Consider the following 21,000-nt stretch of genomic DNA (forward strand, 5'->3'; position numbering starts at 1 on the left):
AATGAGTTTGTAAGCAGCCACCAAATCCTGCCTCAGCCTCCGCTTGCTGAGGCTGAATAGGTTCAGGTCCCTCAGCCTCTCCTTATAGGGCCTGCCCTTTTGCCCTTCAACCAAGCGGGTGGCCCTCCTCTGAATCCTCTCAAGGCAGGCCACATCCTTCTTAAAGTGTGGTGCCCAGAACTGGATGCAGTACTCCAGTTGAGGCCAGAACAATGTCGCGTTGAGGGGGCGTATCACCTTTCTGGGCTGGCTTGAGATGCATCTTTAGATGCACGACAAGGTGTGGTTGGCTTTGCTGGCTGTGGTCTGGCATTGGTGGCTCATGTTCAGCTTGGAGTCAATAATGCCCAGTTAGACGCGGGAGCAGCGAGAGACGCGCGGGTGAAAGCCTGCTGCGTCCCCGCTCCCCCGAAGCCCCCCAGAGACCCTCCAGCAGCCGCAGAGCCCCCCGCTGACCCCCAGCACAGCCGGAGGTAAGCAGGGCCCATGGAGAGAGGGGGCTAACCCCTTAGTGTGTGTGTGGGAGGAGGCGGCTGAGTGGAGCCAGACTGGGTCAAGCCTCGCCCAGGCCCCTACTTGGCAGCCCCCCAGGGAGAGAGAGGGGTAGGGGGGGTACTCACTTGTCCCCCTCCAGTAGGGCAGGGTCCCCCAATCCTGGGCAGGGCCCCCTTTTGCCCAAGAGCAGCTTCCCCGATGGCAGGCCCACTGCGCATGCGCGCAGTTTAAAAGGGCCCGTCAACAGGGAAAAAGCCCCAGTTAGACGCGGGAGCGGCGAGAGACGCGCGGGTGAAAGCCTGCTGCGCCCCCGCTCCCCCAAAGCCCCCCAGAGACCCTCCAGCAGCCGTGGAGCCACCCGCCGACCCCCAGCACAACTGGAAGTAAGCAAGGCCCATGGAGAGAGGGGGCTAACCCCTTAGTGTGTGTGTGGGAGGAGGCGGCTGAGTGGAGCCGGGCCGGGTCAAGCCCCACCCAGGCCCCCACTTCGCCCAGCCCCCCAGAGAGCCACGCGACTGGAGCCGCGTGAACAGGCTGTGCAAACAGGCGCGCTTCTCTGCCGGCGCGTGAGTTAGCGCGGAGTTCACACGGGAGGGTGCACAGGAGGGCCCAGGACCCTGCCAGCGCCCCCCCCAGGGTAGACAGTCCCAGCCGTAGCCAGCCTCCAGAGGCATGACACGGATGGGCATGCGCCGCACCCCAAGGGTCCCCTCAGGCTCCGCAGCCCCCCCCCCAGCACCTCAGAGACGGCCACCCAGACAGAGCCCCTGGTTCCAGGCTACACGCAGACGGAGCCCCTGGCTCTCAGCTGCAGGGGCTGCCTGTCCCTTTTTCAGGCTCTGGGACCTGGGAGCATGGTGACCTCCCCTTGTGGGGTCTGCTCCCTTTTGGGGTCTCTGGTGCGCCAACTGGAGGAGCTCCAGGCCACAGTCCAGAGACTGTGCGCCATCAGGGACTGCGAGCAGGAGATAGACTCCTACTGCCAGGCCCTTCTCCCCCAGGAGGCGGAGGGTAGACCAGTCTCCCTCCATGCCAAAGGAGGACTCTGGGACCTCCTGCTCTGTCCAGCCAGGGGCATGGACCACGGTGGTCAAGGGCCCTAAGGCCCGCCGCACCAAGGCCCCTGCCCCACCGGAGCTGAGCAACAGGTATGCACCTCTTGCTGCTCCAGCAGAGCCTGCTGAGTTGCCTACTCCCACAGGCAACTGCAGCTCCCACCCCTGCTCTCCCCAAGACAAAACGTAGGGTGTTTGTTGTGGGAGACTCTCTCCTGAGGGGGACTGAGGGGGCAATCTGCCGCTCCGACCCCTTAGCCCGGGAAGTCTGCTGCTTCCTGGGGGCCCACATCCGGGACATTGCGGAGAGGATCCCAGAGCTCCTCCAACCCACAGACCACTATCCCATGCTCCTAATTCATGTGGGCACCAATGACACGGCTCGGAGCGCTCCCAGCCAGGTCATGAGGCGCTACAGGGATTTGGGAGTGGGGCTAAAGTGTCTGGGGGCACAGGTGGTGTTCTCATTGATCCTCCCAGTCTCAGGCTATGGGCCAAGGAGGGAAAGGAGGATCCACGTGGTCAACCAAAGACTGAGTTGCTGGTGTCGACGGGAAGGCTTTGGCTTTCATGACCACAGCCCGCTCTTTGGCGAGAGAGGCAGCTAGCTGCTGGGAAGAGATGGCCTCCACCTCTCTCCCCTAGGGAGGAGGCTCTTCTCAGCCAGACTGGCTGACCTGCTCCACCAGGCTTTAAACTAAGCCCGCTGGGGGACGGGGGCACTACCGCCACTGCTGGCCCGCTGAGCAATCCTTGCAAAGCCAGCAGGTCAAGGCACTTAAGGGAGCCCACCCCTGCCCCAGCCCTGGCAAAATCTGTGGGCAAGGAAGGAGTCCCCCAGGGGGCACTTGCCTGCCTGTACACAAATGACATGAGCTTGGGGAATAAGTAGGAGGAACTCATCCTCCTGCTCAATGCAAATAATTATGATGTCATAGGGATAACGGAGACCTGGTGGGACTCCACCCATGACTGGACCACGGGTATAGATGGCTATACCCTGTATAGGAGGGATCGTGTAGAGAAAAGGGGTGGGGGTGTAGCTCTCTATGTTAAGGAAAGCTACACATCCCTGCAAGCTGATATTGGTGACCAGGGTGGATGGCTGGAGACCCTCTGGGTTAAAATCCGTGGGGAACACAGCACAGGGGACACAATGGTGGGAGTCTACTACAGACCTCCCACCCAAAGTCCTGAGCTTGACCAGGAGTTTGCCCGGGAACTGGCTGAGGCCGCATGCTCCAGGACCATGTTTGTCATGGGTGACTTCAATTACCCAGACATCTCGTGGGAGGATTGCTCAGCAAAATCTGAGCGGTCACAAAGCTTCGTCTCGTGCGTGGATGACCTCTACCTGACTCAAGAAGTCTATGGGCCAACGAGAGGCAAAGCGCTGCTCGACCTGGTGCTGGCTACTGGGGATGACCTAGTCAGCGACCTAGTGATTGATGGGAAGCTGGGTGACAGCGACCACGAGCTGATCACCTTCACCATCCACCAAAAAGCTGGCAAGTCAGTCAGCAACACGGAAGTCCTTGACTTCAGGAAAGCCGACTTTGACAAGCTCAGGAGGCTTGTCAGCAAGGCCCTAAGGGACCATGACCCCAGGGAGAGGGGAGTTCAAGAAGAGTGGTTGCTCCTCAAGGAAGCGATCCTCAATGCACAAACTAAGTCTATTCCATCTCAGAGGAAAGGCAGCAAGAGGGCACAGCAGCCCCCCTGGCTCTCCAGGGACCTAGCAGACCTCCTGAGGCTAAAAAGAAAGGCCTACAAAGGATGGAGGATGGGAGTCACCTCCAAGGAGGATTATTCTGCACTGGTCCAGTCCTGTAGGGAGCAGACCAGGAAAGCCAAGGCTGCAACTGAACTCCAACTAGCTTTGAGCATCAAGGACAATAAAAAGTCCTTTTTCAGATATGTGGGGAGCTGGAGGAAAAGCAGGGGCAACACTGGACCCCTGCTGAACCAGATGGGGCAACTGACAACTGACGCCCAGGAAAAAGCCAACCTATTAAATAGGTACTTTGCGTCGGACTTTCATCAGTCCCATGGGACACCCATGCCCGCTACGGGACAGGGAAGTCTGGGTGAGGGTGATCCCCTGCCCTCCATTGATGGTGACTTCATGAAGGAACATCTTAAGAAGCTGGATACCTTCAAGTCAGCTGGCCCTGACAATCTTCACCCCAGGGTACTCAAGGAGCTGGCGAGCATCATAGCCCAGCCTCTAGCGTGGATCTTTGAAAACTCTTGGTGCTCTGGTGTAGTGCCGAAGACTGGAAGAAGGCCAATGTGGTGCCTATCTTCAAGAAAGGGAGGAAAGTGGATCCGGCTAACTACAGGCCCATTAGCCTGATTTCTATCCCAGGGAAGATCTTAGAAAAGTTTATTAAAGAGGCCATCCTTAATGGACTGGCCGACGCCAACATCTTAAGGGATAGCCAGCACGGGTTTGTTGCGGGTAGGTCTTGCTTGACCAATCTCATTTCCTTCTACGACCAGGTGACCTATCACCTGGACAAGGGAGAAGAGATTGATGTCATATATCTTGACTTCAAAAAAGCCTTTGACCTGGTTTCCCATAATCACCTCTTAGAGAAACTGGCCAATTGTCACCTTGGGTCCTCCATGATCCACTGGCTGGAAAACTGGCTCTGGGGTCTGACCCAGAGGGTAGTAATTGATGGAAGTCACTCATCGTGGTGTCCTGTGACCAGTGGGGTCCCCCAAGGCTCTGTCCTTGGACCCATACTGTTCAACATCTTCATTAATGATGTGGACACTGGAGTCAGAAGCAGACTGGCCAAGTTCGCTGATGACACCAAACTTTGGGGCAAAGCATCCACACCAGAAGACAGGCGGGTGATCCAGGCTGACCTGGACAGGCTCAGCAAGTCAGCGGACAAGAATCTGATGGTGTTCAACGCCGATAAATGCAAGGTTCTCCACCTTGGGAAGAAAAACCCGCAGCATCCTTATAGGCTCGGCAGTGCTATGTTGGTTAGCACTATGCAAGAAAGAGACTTGGGGGTCATCATTGACCACAAGATGAACATGAGCCTGCAATGCGATGCTGTGGCTAGTAAAGCGACCAAAACGCTGGCTTGCATCCATAGATGCTTCTCAAGCAAATCCTGGGATGTCATTCTCCCCTTGTACTCGGCCTTAGTGAGGCCGCAGCTGGAGTACTGCGTCCAGTTTTGGGCTCCACAATTCAAAAAGGATGTGGAGAAGCTTGAGAGAGTCCAGGGAAGAGCCACGCGCATGATCAGAGGTCAGGGAAGCAGACCCTACGATGACAGGCTGAGAGCCCTGGGGCTCTTTAGCCTGGAAAAGCGCAGGCTCAGGGGTGATCTGATGGCCACCTATAAGTTTATCAGGGGTGACCACCAGTATCTGGGGGAACGTTTGTTCACCAGAGTGCCCCAAGGGATGACGACTAGGTCGAATGGTCATAAACGACTACAAGACCATTTCAGGCTGGACAGAAGGAAGAATTTCTTTACTGTCTGAGCCCCCAAGGTTTGGAACAGCCTGCCACCGGAGGTGGTTCAAGCGCCTACATTGAACACCTTCAAGAGCAAACTGGATGCTCATCTTGCTGGGATCCTATGACCCCAGCTGACTTCCTGCCTTTTGGGCAGGGGGCTGGACTCGATGATCTTCCGAGGTCCCTTCCAGCCCTAATGTCTATGAAATCTATGAAATCTATGAAATGACTCCAAGATCCCTTTCTGCCTCTGTGCTCACAACGGGGGAGCTCCCCAGCTTGTATGTATGCTGTGGATTCCTTCTCCCCAGGTGCAGCACCCTGCATTTATCTACATTGAACCCCATCCTATTACCATCTGCCCACTTCTGTAGTCTGTCTAAGTCTAATTGCAGCCTCTCTCTCCCTTCGAGCATGCCTACCTCTCCCCACATCTTGGTGTCATCAGCAAACTTAGACAATGTGTTTTCCACCCCCTTGTCCAAGTCACCGATGAAGATGTTGAACAGTATAGGCCCCAGGACCGAGCCCTGGGGGACCTCACTGTTCACATCCCTCCAGGTTGAGTACGACCCGTCCACCACCACTCTCTGGGTGCGCCCCATCAGCCAATTTTTGACCCATACAACTGTGTAGGCATTAATGCCACAGTCGCTGAGTTTATTAATGAGAATGGGGTGAGAGACAGTGTCAAAGGCCTTCTTAAAGTCCAGAAAGACTACATCTGCGGCAACACCATCATCCAGGGATCTAGTTACCTGGTCATAAAAGGCCATCAGGTTGGTCTGGCAGGACCTGCCTTTGATGAACCCATGATTTCCCTGGGCATGATCTCCCCTGCTGGCCCTTCACAGATGTGCTCCTTAATGATTTTTTCAAGGATTTTCCCCAAGACCGATGTGAGACTTATGGGCCTATAGTTTCCTGGGTCCTCCTTCCTCCCTTTCTTATAGATGGGGACCACATTAGCTAGTTTCCAATCTCTGGGCACCTGGCCCGTGGACCACAATCACTCGCACAACAATGACCCCCACCAGCTCCCTCAACACCCGTGGGTGGAGGGCATCAGGGCTCGCAGATTTGAAAACATCCAGCCCTTCTAGAAGATCCCTAACTACTTCTGCACAGACCCAAGGCCTGGCAGTGCTATCCTCAAGATTGCCCCTACCTGTGGTGGGAGAGCTGTCCTGTTCCCTGTCCAAGAAAAGAGAGGCAAATAACTTGTTAAAGATTTTGGCGCTCTCATCTGGCGTAGCCACAAGATTACCATTTGAGTCTAACAGGGGCCCTACATTACCCGGTGCCCGCTTCTTACTCCCAATGTATTTGAAGAAGTACTTTTTGTTGTCCTTAATCCTGGTCGCTAGCCTGAGCTTCACCCCCGCCTTGGCCTTTCTAATGGCCCTCCTACACTCACAGGCCAAGGAAGAGTGTTCCTCTTTGGTGATAGCCCCTCTCTTCCGCTGGATGTACACCTCCCTTTTGGCCCTCAGGCATTCTTGAATGCCTTTGCTGAGCCATGGGGGCTTCAGAGCACTCTTACCCCCCTTCTTTCTCTCAGGGATTGTCACACTCTGAGCCTGGAGGATCGTTCCCTTAAGGTACGACCATCCCTCGTGGATTCCCACCTCCTCTACCTTTTGGGCCCTCAGTGCCTCCCCCACTAATCTCCTAAATTCGTTGAAGTTGGCCCTTCTGAAGTCAGGGTCTTTAGTCTTGGTATAAGCCCTCAACACCCTGTGCTAGATGGTGAATTCCAGTAGGCGATGATCACTGTCACCCAGGTGGTCAAGGACCTGCAGTCCCCTCACCAGGTCGTCCCCAGTGGCCAGGATTGAAGTAAAGTGCTGCCTCTTCTGAGCATGTGCAGGGCTCTGCACTACTTTACACCTTTTTTGTTTTTTTTAACATGTTCAAGCACCCATCAGCAAAAAACAAAGTCAGTTGTATGGCTGCAACACAAAAAAAGAAAAAAAATCTAGTTCTTCCCAATCTCCATTTTTAGGGATACAGTTTTATACTTCCAGGCTACTAGAATAACACCGAGAAAAATGTACTTCAATTTTATAAGCCATATATTTTACAGTGACTTTTAAAAACATGTTCAGCATTAGACAAAGGCAATGACCTTTGATCATCTATAAAGTGAATTGTTTTGTTAATTTTGGATTATCTATTGCAGTAATGGTCAGTTATACTACTTTCTAAGAGACAGATGTCTGCTGAGTTAAATAACCATTTTTGTAAGGCAGAACTGATGCTTCATAGTATTGAGAAGTATAAGGAGGTACTCAGCCTTTAGAAGGGCTGAAATTCAGTGACAGGTGGTTAGTGGTTAAGAGCCTGCCTGGCTAGAAGGCTGGGAGTCAGCTACAACTGATGACTAGTAAAATTAGGGTGAAGCCACCAAGAAGGTTAAGGGCTCTGGGAATAGAGTACAAGAGGAGAGAAGAGGGGAGGCTGTGGTGCTAAGAAAATTGGAGGAAACTCGGGGAGGGGGGCGTGCTCCATTACACCAGCTCCACCCTCCAGCCCCAACTGAAAAAACCTCAGACCAAACACCCTCTGCTTCCTTTCCCCCCTCCCATTCTGAAAACAGTGCTGGGTCTGGGAGGTAGTGAAGACACAGGTTAATGAAGTCACTCCATTTTGGAGCATCTTCAGATTTTTGTGGGATCAGGCTCTTTTAAATCACTCTGTAGCCATGCAGTTCTGTTTGGTCATGACTGCAGAGCACTTTCAGGGGACATACAGGGTGAAAATTGTCACTTCTGTCTGCATCTGTTGAGTTCTGTCATATAGACTTTACTTTTATTCTTATTTCTTTTGCCATTAAAATTCATTTAGGCTAAAAGGTTAGGTTTCTTTGTATAAAAAAATAAAATCTTATTTCTACCCCCTTTCCCTAAAGAGATTCACCAGAATCCACAGCATTTTACTCAAACTGCCCACCCATTTTGCATCCATTTAAAATCACAGGTATATCCAGGTAACCCTTCATTTTGTTTTTGATATTTTGCAAAGACAACGAATGATCAATGACGGTTTGCCTTTCAACCTCCACACCATTTTGCTCATTTCTACCAACAAAGATTTTGTACACTGAAAAAGGCCAACCATGTTCTCTGCCTATGGTGATAAGATAAAAGGGAGCCTGTAACTAACAGGATACTGATGATAAAAAAGTAGTAAAATACAAAGCTCTACTGAATTTGCAGCTAGAATATGTCAAAGGAAACATGTTAGAGTGGCTTCCTATTAGGGCTGATGTTCAATACCATGAAACCAATATGGATATAGATAGTGTTATATAACTAGGAGCAAAAACACTCAGTGGCTTGGCTCTAAACTCACTACAGCTGATTAAGAGTATCTTAGAAAAAAAGACCTCCACACATAATGCTTTAACCTGGGGAGAGAGAAACTAAGGCATAAACAAAAAATCTGAAGCCATTTAAGGGTGCACATTAATAATAATTTGAAAGGATAACACAAAGATCTCAGTATGGCAGAAGCATCCACTTTGAAACAGAGATTAGGGGTCAGTCAAACTCCCAATGGCAAATAATGACTACACAAGACAGCTCTTTGATGATAATGGAGCAATAAGGCAGAGGTCACAAAAGGAAGCTCATTCTTCCCTGCATGGTGACTGCTTCTTCAGAGATCTGATTCTCTTTAAGTCTCTTCTCCAGATGTTTTGTCTGTTCCCTCATTCAGTTTCCATCCTTATTTGGGGGCTGGCTCAGCACTCATGTCTTGTTTACAGGTGCAAAATGAAATGTTATGAAATGTTTGCATCTCACTGTTGCAAGGTCTATCTAGCTTTCTTCTACATCAGGTGTTCCCAAACTGTGGCATACATACCCCTAGGGATACTCAAGTCATCTCTGGGGAGTATGCAGGAGAAATTGTGTAATGGTGGATTTAATTTTCATTATAATAATAACTGACATTATAAATGTCAAAACATATGCTGGTAGGGGTACATGAAGAGCTGGTAAATCTGGAAGGAGGTATGCAATAAGACAAAGTTTGGGAAACTCTGTTCTATGTTACTAGTGAAAATATTCAGTAGGACTGGACCTAACACAGCTCACTGTGGCAGTAACTTAGCCACCTTCCTCTGCTTGAACCCTTGCCATTTACTTTATGCCTATTGTCAGCCCTTCGCCCTATTTCAGTCCTTAGGAAAAACATTGCATCTGGATCAAATTTATTATTCTGCAAAACTCTAGAGCAAGAGCTCTACTAAAATCCAATCTCCTAAAATATGACTTCTGATTTTCCTTCATCCAGCAATCAAACATGTCTGGCAAGAACTGTTCTTCACAAACAAATACCATTATTATTTGTAAGTTGATTATCTTCAGGCATTTAAAATACTTTTTCCCATGGGACACTAATGACCAGGATCACTTTTCCTTTTTAGAAGACTTCTACAATATTTGTTCTTTTCCCCCAGTTTTCCCATACCTCCCCAGTTTTCCATGACTCCAAAAATAAGTTACCAGTGCTACAGAAAGGGAATTACCAAACAAGTTCAGCAATTCACCATGAATCTCATGTACAAAGATGAACTGTATATATAGTTACATTCCAAGCAGTCCCTTATCTGCTTTTATTATGAGAAATTATTTGCGTAAACTTTTCCTCTTTTCCTAGTTAAAATATGTAGGGGGGTTGTTTTGTTTTTTCCTGAAGACATTTTTAAAACAGAGTTCAGTTGTGCATCTCTGCCAGTCTTGAAAGTCACCATCACCAGTGCTCTGTATATCACACATACCTGAATCAAAGGTGGCTTTTTTGGACTAGTTTTTCAGTACGTTGAATAAACAGCCATGCACATCTGGAGCTAGGGATGAGCCTGATCCCCCTGCTCTTTGGATTCAAGCTCATACCTCATGAGGCCAAGATTAAGAAATAAATGAGAACTGAAAGTTAAACTCTGAAATCCACATGTAGGCATCTAAGTGGATTGCTAGATTTTCCAGAATTTCTGGGCATCCAGAGGCCCTTGCTGAGCTTCAGAATGTTTTTGTGGTTTCCCTATTCCTATTTCACTTGGCTGATGCCCCTAAGTGTTCCTCTAAAGGCCAATTTTTTTTTCACATTATTTCTTAATAGTTACATATCTTTAGTTGCTGCCTCTGTACTGAAACCTCACAAGTCTCTCTCCACCCTGATCCTTTTCAGTTCAGTTCATTTGTAACTCTCTACTTGTTTTGCTGCTGTTTCCTTCTGAATTACCTTTTATTAACAAACTCAGCCTGGTGGAAGGTTAGGGTGCTAGCCTGGAGACTCAGGGACATTTATTTGCTCTGTCAGAGACTTCATGCATGAAGCTCGGATGCCAGTTGGTATAGTTAGCACTATTTCTAAAATGTCAGAATGGCCACCAGAATTTAGCTTCTGGATGGAGAACAACAGACTCATGCTACATCTAGGCCAGAGTAAAGACATACTTGTCCAAAAGGCATTGTCTTCACCCTCCAATAAAAATACTTGTCACAGTCATGTAAACCCTTGGAATGACAATTGGCTCTTTGCTAAGATTAGATGACAGTTTCCAAAAGTGTCTTCTTTCACCTTCAGCTTGCTAAGAAATGTCATTCCTTTTTCCTAGATGAAGATGCCTTCATGGCTACTATAATTCATATATTCCTCCCCTCCAGGCTGGATTACTGCAACCCAGAGGTGGATCCAGTGAATGCAGAGGTTGAGGGTGCACTCCATGCCCTGCCATGCTCCCCTCCCCACCCCCACTAGTGATTCCTGCTCCACTGAAAGTTTAAAACAAACTGCTTGGCAAGGACAGCCACATTTCTATTCAGGTGAAGCTGAGATAATCAAATGAATTAATGGCACATTATTTTCTACTTTATTTCTGCTCATCTCTTCACTCCATCAGTGTTCTTCTAATCCAGCTAGACTTTCTTCTACAATTATTTTGTCTACTACCTACTCCTGATAATGCTTCTCTTCAGTAAAGGTGTACTGCTGCCTAGGAACCTGTACTGGGTGGCTTTGTGCCTAAGGGATTTGAACCCACAACAAATCAGAGACAGGGTGAGGATGGACAGAACTAAGAGTTGCCTGAGCTGCACAGTGGTGCAGTAGTCAGAGGCAAGAAGGAGTTGCAAAGGTAAAGTGAAGAGGAAAGTGACTGTAGGGACCCTTTCCTGGGTTATTCATTGATACAGATGATGGAGGCTGAACCAATGGCACAACCAAGGTGGCACAAAGCTGAGCATGGGTGGATGAGAGGGGTTGGTCTTCCTCGGCAGGAGTGCTATCAATGGCTGAAGTGAGTCCTTCCCCTCTCCCAAGTGTTTGTTTCTGTATGTCGATGGTGGAGGGCATTGGAGACAAACTATGGGCATGCTGTAAGGGTGGGAGGGAGCAGCGGCAGGCAGTTACATCCGTGTCCCCCACCTGTCCCATGGTCAACACCATGATGGGTTGGGTGAAGAGTTTGGAAGGGATTTTGAGGGGAAGGAGCTCCTGGGGGCCATGAGGGGTTGGGAATTTTGGGGGAGGGAAGCCTGTGGGAAGGGTCTGGGGTTTTGCAGGGGTGGGGAGGAGTGAGGAGGTTGGGAGCAAGAGGGATTATGGATGAGTGGGCCAGGGCGTGTGAGAAGCTGCAGTGAGGTTTGAATGCTGAGAGAGTCAGGGCCGTAGCAGGATGTGAGGGGGGTGATGAAGAATCAGGGGGGCTGAGGCATGTTGCAGGTGAGTCATAGATTCATAGATGTTAGGGTCGGAGGGGACCTCAATAGATCATCGAGTCCGACCCCCTGCATAAGCAGGAAAGAGTGCTGGGTCTAGATGACCCCAGCTAGATGCTCATCTAACCTCCTCGTGAAGACCCCCAGGGTAGGGGAGAGCACCACCTCCCTTGGGAGCCCGTTCCAGACCCTGGCCACTAGAACTGTGAAGAAGTTCCTCCTAATGTCCAGTCTGTGCAGGGTGCAGTGGATTCATGGGGCTGTGAGGAGTAAGGGGCAATGCATAAAGGCAATGAGGGACATTTTGGAGCCATAGTGTTTGGAGGAACTTGTGTGTGGGTGCAGGGAGCAGTTGTCTTTGTAGTGGTACCCACCAGCACCAGGTGCCCACCCCAGGACCTGGCAGTTAGCACATCCTTCCCTGCCCCCTGATCCAGTTATATTTGTTTTTACTTGGATCATAAACTGAATAATATAGCCCCTTGATCCCTAATATATTAGTAAAGCTTCTACTTTTTCTTAATTGGAGAAAAATATGAATTGTGTTAAGGGATGATAACACCTGCAGCCCCTTTTCCAAAATCCTAGATCCATTATGCTGCAACTTGTATCTGAAGCTAAACCTGAAGACTATGCACAGGCTTCTAATATACAGGATTTGGCTGTCACCTTCTTCATGGCTCAGACCACCATGAGTCCACCAAAACTGTGTTCAAATCCATCCACTAGCTCCCACTCAACTTCTGAGGGTAGTTCAAGGCCTCAACTCGAATTTTTGACTCAGTTAATGGCTCCAGTCCCAGCTACATCAAAGACCAGGTTCTGACCTATAAACCACAGTGACAGCTGTACTCCACTGGGACTAGGGACTTTCCAGACTTGATGAAATGGTGTAACAAGATCCAATGGCTGCAAGTTAAAGTTAAACAAATTCAAACTGGTCTAAATAAGATGTAATTTCCTAGCTCTGAGGGTAATTAAACACTGGAACAGTTTACTTGAAGAACTGGTGGGCTCATCAATTACTTAAATTATGTCAAGGTGAGGTATCTTTTTAAAAGAAATGCTTTAATCCTGTTTCTGGAAAAAGTCCTTATACCTGCAGATGTAAACTGGAAAGAGGGAGGTTGGGTTGGATGGTCTGATGGGTCCTACTAGTCCTAGAGGCTGTGAATAAATTCTCCTGTTCACCCTCTTCCTTCACGAATTTTGAGAAGAGCAAGATTGAGCACGCTGCCCTCCACATGCTCATATGACCAAACAACATGCTATTTAATGGAGATAAACACCTTGCCGAGGATCTGGTCCTCTTCTCCCAGGCTTTAGTGACTTTGATTTCATGCACTTTCCTCTCATTGAAAAATGCTGCCACAAATGTAAGCAGTTTAAGGATGTAAACTCCCTCCTCAAATGTCCTTGAGTCATTTTTACCTATTTTTTTTCACTACATTCAAGTTTTAGTCTGGTCTTGCTCTCCTCTGCAAACATCCACTCATCAACTGTTGCCTTCCAGTTAACTGTCATATTTTATTTCTTGTCCTTGCCTTCCCCATATCTGAACTGCATGTAGAATCATAGAATCAGTCACAGAATCAGAGAACCAGGGCTGGAAGTGACCTCCAGGTTACCTAGTCCAACACCCTGCCCGAGGTGGGACCATCCCTATCCAAACTATCATACACAAATCTATTATTCAACCTCTTAGCAAAACTACACAGTCAGCCCTGACATAACACAAGATACAACACCCTGCCACAGGTAAAGCAGGGGGATCATGGCAACCAACATCCTGCTGCTGTAAGGATAGTAAATATGTGCTTAAGAGACCCCAGGAATAGGACCAGATGAAGACAAAAAAACGCTACAATCCATATCAATCTGACCATGGGAAAAATTCCTTCCTGAGCCCAAAACTGGCAATTGCTCTGACACTGAGTGGAAAGGAAAGATCCTCTAGCCAGGAACCTCTGGCTTGAAGTCCTAGCAGGAGCATTGTACACCCCAGTCAAATCCCCAGCCTTGGCTATATCTGACACTCAGTGTCTCTGAGGAAGGCTTAAACCTCCCCCCCCCCCCCGATACATCTAGCCAGGGTTGGGGGAGGGCAGAATTTTCTTTTGGCCCCTTGTAGCAACCAGCAAAGCCCAAAAGCATGGAAATACCCGTTCTAATATTATAAATATTATAAAAGCCTAAGTTTTGTCTGTCTGTCTGTTTGTCCATAATGCTTTTGCTCTCTGATTGCAATCAGAGCATGAAGAAGCATTCTTACAGAAAGCAGCCCATCGCTGTAATGGTAGAGACACAGGGGATGGAGCCGGGGGCGGGGGGGGAGGGGGATGCTCCTTGGAGGTGGCAGCAACAGAGCGGATGGAAGGTGGGTGGCGAGGCCTCACCCCCACTCCCCCCTGCTCCCTGCAGGTAATGCAGGGTGGGAGTGGGCCTGGGCCCAACGTGGGGTGGGGAGCAGGTCCAGACCCAACATGGGGAGAGAAGTGGGCCTGAGTGGGGGAAAAGCTGGCTCACCATGGCAGGGTGGGGGAGAGAAGGAGCGGGCCTCCTCCCCTCCTCAGGCTCAGGCCCACTCCTTCCCTACCCTCCTCCCCTGCATTGGTCCCAAGCCCACTCCTCCTGTCCCCAAGCTGGCCCAACGTGGGGGTGGGGGGGAGCAGAAGTGCCGTGGTGTCGATGGTGAGTGGGGGTAGCGGGGACAGCAGGCCAGGCCCCTCCCGTCCCAGCCCAGCCTAACATGGCAGCTGCAGGGGGAGGGGAGAAGCAAGCCTCCTCCCTCCATTGGGCCCAGGCTCACTCCTCCCGCAGCCTTGCTTTCCTGCGTCGGCCCCGAGGCCACTCCTCCTGTCCTCCTGCTGCCACCGGGTCGGCCTGGGCTCACTGCTCCCCCCCACCACCACAGCAACCTGGCAAGCAGGCCCAGACCCCAAGCAGCAGGAGGGAAAGGCGAGTGGCCTGGATGTCAGGGGGGCCCGGGGCTCCATCCCCACCCACTCCTCGCCCCCCATCATTCTTGATGGGCAATTGGCTAGTAGTACAATATAGGCATAACTATGCCTTAATTGTCCCTGACCAGTGCCTGTCCAACTTCTTCTTGAACATCTGCTGTGGTGGAGAGTTCAATACTTCCCTAGGATTCTACTACTCATGTTGTATTTGTTAGAGGTCATCTACCACTCTGCTCCTATAACTGATACTCTACACATTTTTTCCTAATGCTTCTTCCATGAAAGCATCAGCCTTGTTCCACTCTATAGTATCCCATTATTTTTATTCTTACTTCCACAAGCCCATATGTATCACCATGTAATGTTTCCATCTCTTGATTACAGTTTGCCCTATGTATGCGGTTTTATTTGCTTGCTTGTATTATAAACCACATATTCATGCCATACTACAGCAAACACACGGTCATCTCTGCATAAACAAATACATTTCCAAGGAATGCTTGATTTGTATAAAATACACTGGAGAACTCAAGGCCCTCATTAAATAATTTAAATGGTAACTTTAAAGAATGAGCACACTTAATTAAGTGCTGGGAAATATCACTTTTCTAGGAATGTTCTTCAACCCATTCATTTAAAAAAATCAAAGGACTTAGTATTATAAAGTGTCTGAAGTCTGTTTTTTCCCTTTGGCCAGTCAACAGCCATTTTTCATTTCCTTGATGCCCTTGTTTAAATCCTTAGCTCTTTAGGAGGTTATTAGACATATTTTGAGGTTTGTAAGACAACTTACTTATACAGCGAACATAACCCAAATATCAATCATATAATAATGTATATGTTCCCCCAAATATGTTTGTAACAAATAGAGATTACACTGGCTTTCTCTGAGGGAGTTGTGGGATTTGAAATAAGATTTAGTAGGTGGCAAATTGGTAATTTTTTAAGAATGTAATTCTTAAACCTCACAAAAGTTGTCATGTTTTGGATTCTGCTTTCCTTATTTACTCAACCTTCCTTCTTATTCTGATGTTATTTGCCATCCCACTCTATGTATTCATCTTTATATGTACAAACTAGTCTCAATGTGATGGTCACAATAAATTATCTAATATTCCTCAGCATCAACTAATATCACCAAATGACATCCTTGGCCTAAATTTTTATGACATGCGTTTATCAGTGAGTGATGGAGGATACTGCAGCTATTCCACTGACTGGTAGTGCATTTTCTCTTGTGGCTGTGGAGACCAGTGTTAGACTTACAGGTCCTGCCAGTGGTCACAGGTGTAAATAGCGTTAGGGGCTACTGTACTGACAGGCTGTTTCCTTTGGTCATGTTTCTATTGTAATGTAAGTAACCATTTCTTGTTGTGATGTTGGACTCTGTGATTGAGGCGGGAGTGCCACTTTGTCCCATCTCCTGCTAACACAGGGGTGTACAAAATGGCAGATCTGGCTGGTAGCCAGACTCCATTTCCCAGCAGCTCCTGCCCACATCACTGTGACTAGTTTCCATGGAGATCACAGTAGTGGTGGCACTGTGACAGTGTGGGGCTACGGTTCCCATGAAGACCAGCCCCAGCAGCACTTGCAGGGCATGGAGCTGGGTGAGGAACTGCTGGGATATTGTGGCAGTGACAGTGTGGTCTGGAGCTGAGGCAGAGCCATGATCTGCTGCTTGTACACCCTCTCCAGGGTGTGCAGGCAGTGGATTGCAGCTCTGCCTCAGCTCTGGACCATGCTGTCGCAGCCACAAGAGGCTAGCTCTTGAGCACCTCCCTGCCCAGCTGTGTGCCCTGCCAATGCTGCACTGGTCTCATAGGTGGGGGGGACAAAATATTATTTGGGGGGGGCTGAGCATGTGTGTGCTTGCACATGTGCGTGCATACACACACACACACACACACACACAATCCCCACCCCAGCAGGTAAGTCTGTCATGGGCAAGGGATGTGGGGTGCCAGATTGAGGTCCCCATGGCGGGGAAGGAGTGGGGGAGAGGCAGAGGCAGGGGTGAATGGGGCCCTGGGGCTGAGGAGGGGGAGGAGTCATGGGACACTTGGAGCCTGGGTGGCTTATCCAGTGGGGGCTCCTACTGCTGTGCACACCCCAGACGAGATCCAGGGGCCACGTGCCTCCTGAGCCTCCACCAGAGTGTGCACAGTGGTAGGAGTTCCCTCTGTGCCCCTGGACAAGCTGCCCGGGCTCTGAGTGTCCCACAACCCCCCCAGCCCTAGAGCCCCATTCACCCCAGCCCCTGCCCCTGTATCTGCCCCAGTCCCTCCCTCACCATGGGGGGCCTCAATTTGGCCACCCATGCCCCTTCCCCATGACAGATTTACCTGCTGCAGTGGGCAGTGCTTCACACACCATTGGGCTGTTGCAGGCCCTGGCTGCATGTCTGTGTCCATGCACACCCCTCCCCCGCTGCTGCAGCCACCTGGAGCCCATGCCTGGGCTGCCCTGTGGCCCTCTGCCCTGCCACTGCTGCCCCATATTTTGGGGGGCTAAGCCCTATTAGCCCTGGCCTTCCACTGCTTACGGAGACCTAACTGAAAGTGGTAGCAGCCTTTCCAATGTGTACACTTAGCCCTTCATCCAGTGATAAATTGTTGCTCACTGTGAATTCAAGGTAGCAGAACTTGTTCACTGCCTTGAGAAATGTGTTGTCAAGGCTGATAGATGGTGACTGGCAAACACCCTGTTCCAGAATCAGTCTTCTTGATGCTCATAGTTAGGGCAAACATCCTGCAAGCATGAGAGAGATGGTTCATGAATATTTGTAGTTGGTGTTCTTCATGGGCAGTGAGTGCAAGGTTGTCAGCAAAACAGAGCTCCTTAATGAGTATGTGCCTCACTTGTGTTTTGGCCTTTACATATGATAGACTGTAGAGTTTGTAATCTGATTTTATGTAAAGGTATATATCTTCCTCCAAGCCATCAAAAGTATAGTGCAGCAGCATAGAGAAGAAGATCCTGAAGAGTGTGGGTGCCAGAACACAACCGTGCTTCTCTCCGGGTTGTGTTCATCTCAAACCTATCAGCGGTTGATCCATCAAACTGAATGGTGGTGTGCATGTTTTTATGGAAGGAGCATATCATACCGAGTAATGTTGGGAGGCATCCAATCTTTAGCAAGACCTTGAACAAACCTCCTGTGCTGACAGTGTTAAAGGCTTTTGTCAGGTACAGTAGCTTATTTTGTTCTCTGCATTTTTCTTGGTGTTGGTATAAGGAGAATATTGTGTCCACTGTTGATCTCCCTGCTCTGAATCCACACTGTGATTCCAGGTAGATGCAGTCAGCAAGTTGTTGCAAGCATTTCAGGATGACTTTGGCAAAAGCCTTGCCTGTGACACTGAGGAGAGTGTTGCCCCTATAGTTGTTGTAGACCTTTGTCTCCCTTGTTCTTGTCCCCACAGGCTTCTTCAGATTAAATAAACATAGCTTTTTCAGCATTTCCCTACAAGTCTTGCTTCCCACACTCTTAATCATTTTTGTTCCGCTGGGCTAGACTCTTTCTCTCTGCCAACTCTTTTTCTCTGCCAGCCTCTAAGAGTCTGTTCTCTTACAGGTTGGCAGACCTCCTACATAGAGGTTTAAACTAGCTTCGTCAGAGGACAGGGATGTCAAAGACAGGATGAAACCAGGAATGACAAACCACACACTGGAATAGACCAGGTAAGTACTAGGGGGCCCACTAAGCATCAGGATAGGGGAATACTAAGGGCACCTATTGGGGGGCTTAGGTGTCTCTATACAAATGCTAGGAGTATGGGGAATAAGCAGGAGGAACTTGCAGTCCTGCTTGCAGATAAAGATTTTTGACCTGGTTGATTTTGACCTGGTTGGGCTAACAGAAACCTGGTGGGATCCTACCCACGACTGGGCAGTGGGCATTGAGGGCTACAGGTTATACAGGCAGGATAGACTGGGGGGGACAAGGAGTGGGGAGTGTTGCTCTATGTGTTAAAGATCATTATACATCTTTTGTAATAAGGATGGTGACAGAAGAAGGGCAGATTGAAATCCTCTGGGTCAGATTACAAGGGGGTAGGGGTGATAGGGGTGCAGACCCCCACACTAGAAAGAGGACTTAGACCTAGAATTTTTGAGACAGTTCTCAAAGGCAATACACTCAAAGGACCTGGTTGTCATGGGTGACCTAAGTTACCCGGACATCTGCTGGGGGGAACAGTCGGCCAGGTTGGCCCATTCATGTAGGTTCCTAACCTGCATGCAGGACCTGCACCTAACACAAGAAGCATGCAGTCCCACTAGGGGAAACGTCTTACTTGACTTGATGCTGGCCACAGGGGAAGACTTGGTGGGGGATCTGCAGGTACAAGGTAATCTAGGAGATAGTGAATCCTGTCAACAGGTGGTCACTATCTGGCGAAAGGTGGGAAAGATAACTAGAAGGGGAGAAGCTCTAGACTTTCAGAAGGCCAATTTCAACGAGCTCAGGAGAGTAGAGTGGGACTGAGGGGTAATAACACTGGTGAGTTGGGAGTCCAGGAAGGGTGGGAGTTCCTCAAGGAATTGATCTTGCAGGCACAGAGGGGTACTGTCCTAGTACACATAAAGGGAGGCAAAAGAGTCAAGAAACCCTCTTGGCTGAGCAGGAAAATCCAGGAGAGCCTACAGGGGAAAAGAGAAGCTTACAGGCAGTGGAAGCAGGGGGTAGCCACCAAACAGTAGTATACCTGCTTGGCTCACACTTGCAGGGAAGCAACGAGGAAGGCCAAAGCAGAAACAGAACTCAGGCTGGCAACAAAGCTTAAGGGTAACTAAAAGTCCTTCATTAAGTACATAGGGAGCAAGAAGAAGGCACAGGGTAACATAGGGCCACTACTGGATGGACTAGGGCAACTTGTAACAGGATAGGCAAAGCTGAGCTCTTAAATGATTTCTTTGCATCTGTGTTCCTGGACATGGATGTAAATACGCCTCCCAATGAGACTTTAGTCTGGCGTGAGAGAGATACCAATCCACCAGTGGTTAGTGCTAGCCTAGTGAAGGGGCACTTGGAGGGGTTGGGCAAATTTAAGTCAGCAGGTCCCAAAGATCACCCAAGTGTATTAAAGGAATTGGCTGGTGTCATAGCGAAACTACTGGTGCAACTGTTTGAGTGCTCGTGGCACTCAGGACAGGTCCCAGAGGACTGGAAAAGGGCCAGCATGGTCCCTATTTTCAAGAAGGGGAGGACCTGGGTAATTATAGGCCTGTTAGGCTCACCTTAGAAAAAAAATCATACAGGATCACATTTGTGGGGGGTTAGTGGGTAAAACGATGTTAAGGGACAACCAGCATGGGTTTATGCAGGCAGATCCTGCCTGACTAACCTGGTCTCTTTTTATGACCAGGTCACAAAGTGCTTAAATGCAGAAGTAGAGGTAGATGTTATTTACTTGGATTTTAAAAAAGACTTTTGACACAGTGTCGCACCCAATTCTTACAAGTAAACTAAGTATCTATGACGTGGATTTTTTCACAGTCAGGTGGGTAGAAAACTGGCCTATGGGATGAACCTAGAGTGGTAGCGGATGAGTCAGTTTCTACCTGGAGAGATGTAGGCAGCGGTGTCCCCCAAGGATCTGTCCTTGGACCAGTACTATTCAATATCATCATCAGGGATTTGGATGAGGGTGTAGAAAGCACTCTATCCAAATTCACAGATGACACAAAACTATGGGGTATAGTAAACACACTAGAGGGTAGGGAGTGAATTCAGGCTAATTTGGATAGACTGGGGAAGTGGGCAGATCAGAATAGGATACAATTTAACAAAGATAAGTGCAAAGTGCTGCACCTGGGGAGAAAGAATCACCAACACACCTGTGACAGGGGGCCTCCTGGGGGCCGAACTCTGTGGCCTGCCCACCTGTCACCGTGACAGGAGGCCTACTCAGGGCCAAGCTCTTTGTGGCCTGCCCACCTGTCTCTGGGCAACTGCCCACTTATCTCGCCCGCCACGCCTTTGATGATAATTGATTCATATATCGATGTCAATTAAGTGGGAGGCTGCCCATTGTAGTGCCCCGATGCCAGGGGGCGCTCTGCAGCTCCGACCTCCCCTAATATTGCAGCCCAAGCCTCGCAGATGGCATCATGGTGTTACTATAATCACCGGCCCCATACTGGGCCTCAGAATCGTCCTAACAGGACCCCTCTCTGATCCTTTCTATCAGGCGGCTACTCCACCTTCATCCGAGCTACCTCGCCCCCCCCCCGAAGCTATCTTCCCCTCTCGGGTGTGGTTCCCCCGG

The 21,000-nt window shown here is 49.4% G+C and overlaps 1 long non-coding RNA gene across 1 annotated transcript in view; it reads left to right on the plus strand.

Moving 5' to 3' along the window:
- The first annotated feature begins 751 nt into the window (after window positions 1-751).
- Window positions 752-21,000, plus strand: part of LOC109285534 (uncharacterized) — a 39,426-nt gene continuing 19,177 nt past the window's right edge. The window contains exons 1-2 of the long non-coding RNA XR_002093283.2: window positions 752-878; window positions 18,306-18,412. This is a non-coding gene — a long non-coding RNA (uncharacterized LOC109285534). The remainder of the gene's footprint in view (window positions 879-18,305; window positions 18,413-21,000) is intronic.

The sequence above is a fragment of the Alligator mississippiensis genome, chromosome 1, assembly GCF_030867095.1.
Source record: "Alligator mississippiensis isolate rAllMis1 chromosome 1, rAllMis1, whole genome shotgun sequence".
NCBI lineage: Eukaryota > Metazoa > Chordata > Crocodylia > Alligatoridae > Alligator > Alligator mississippiensis.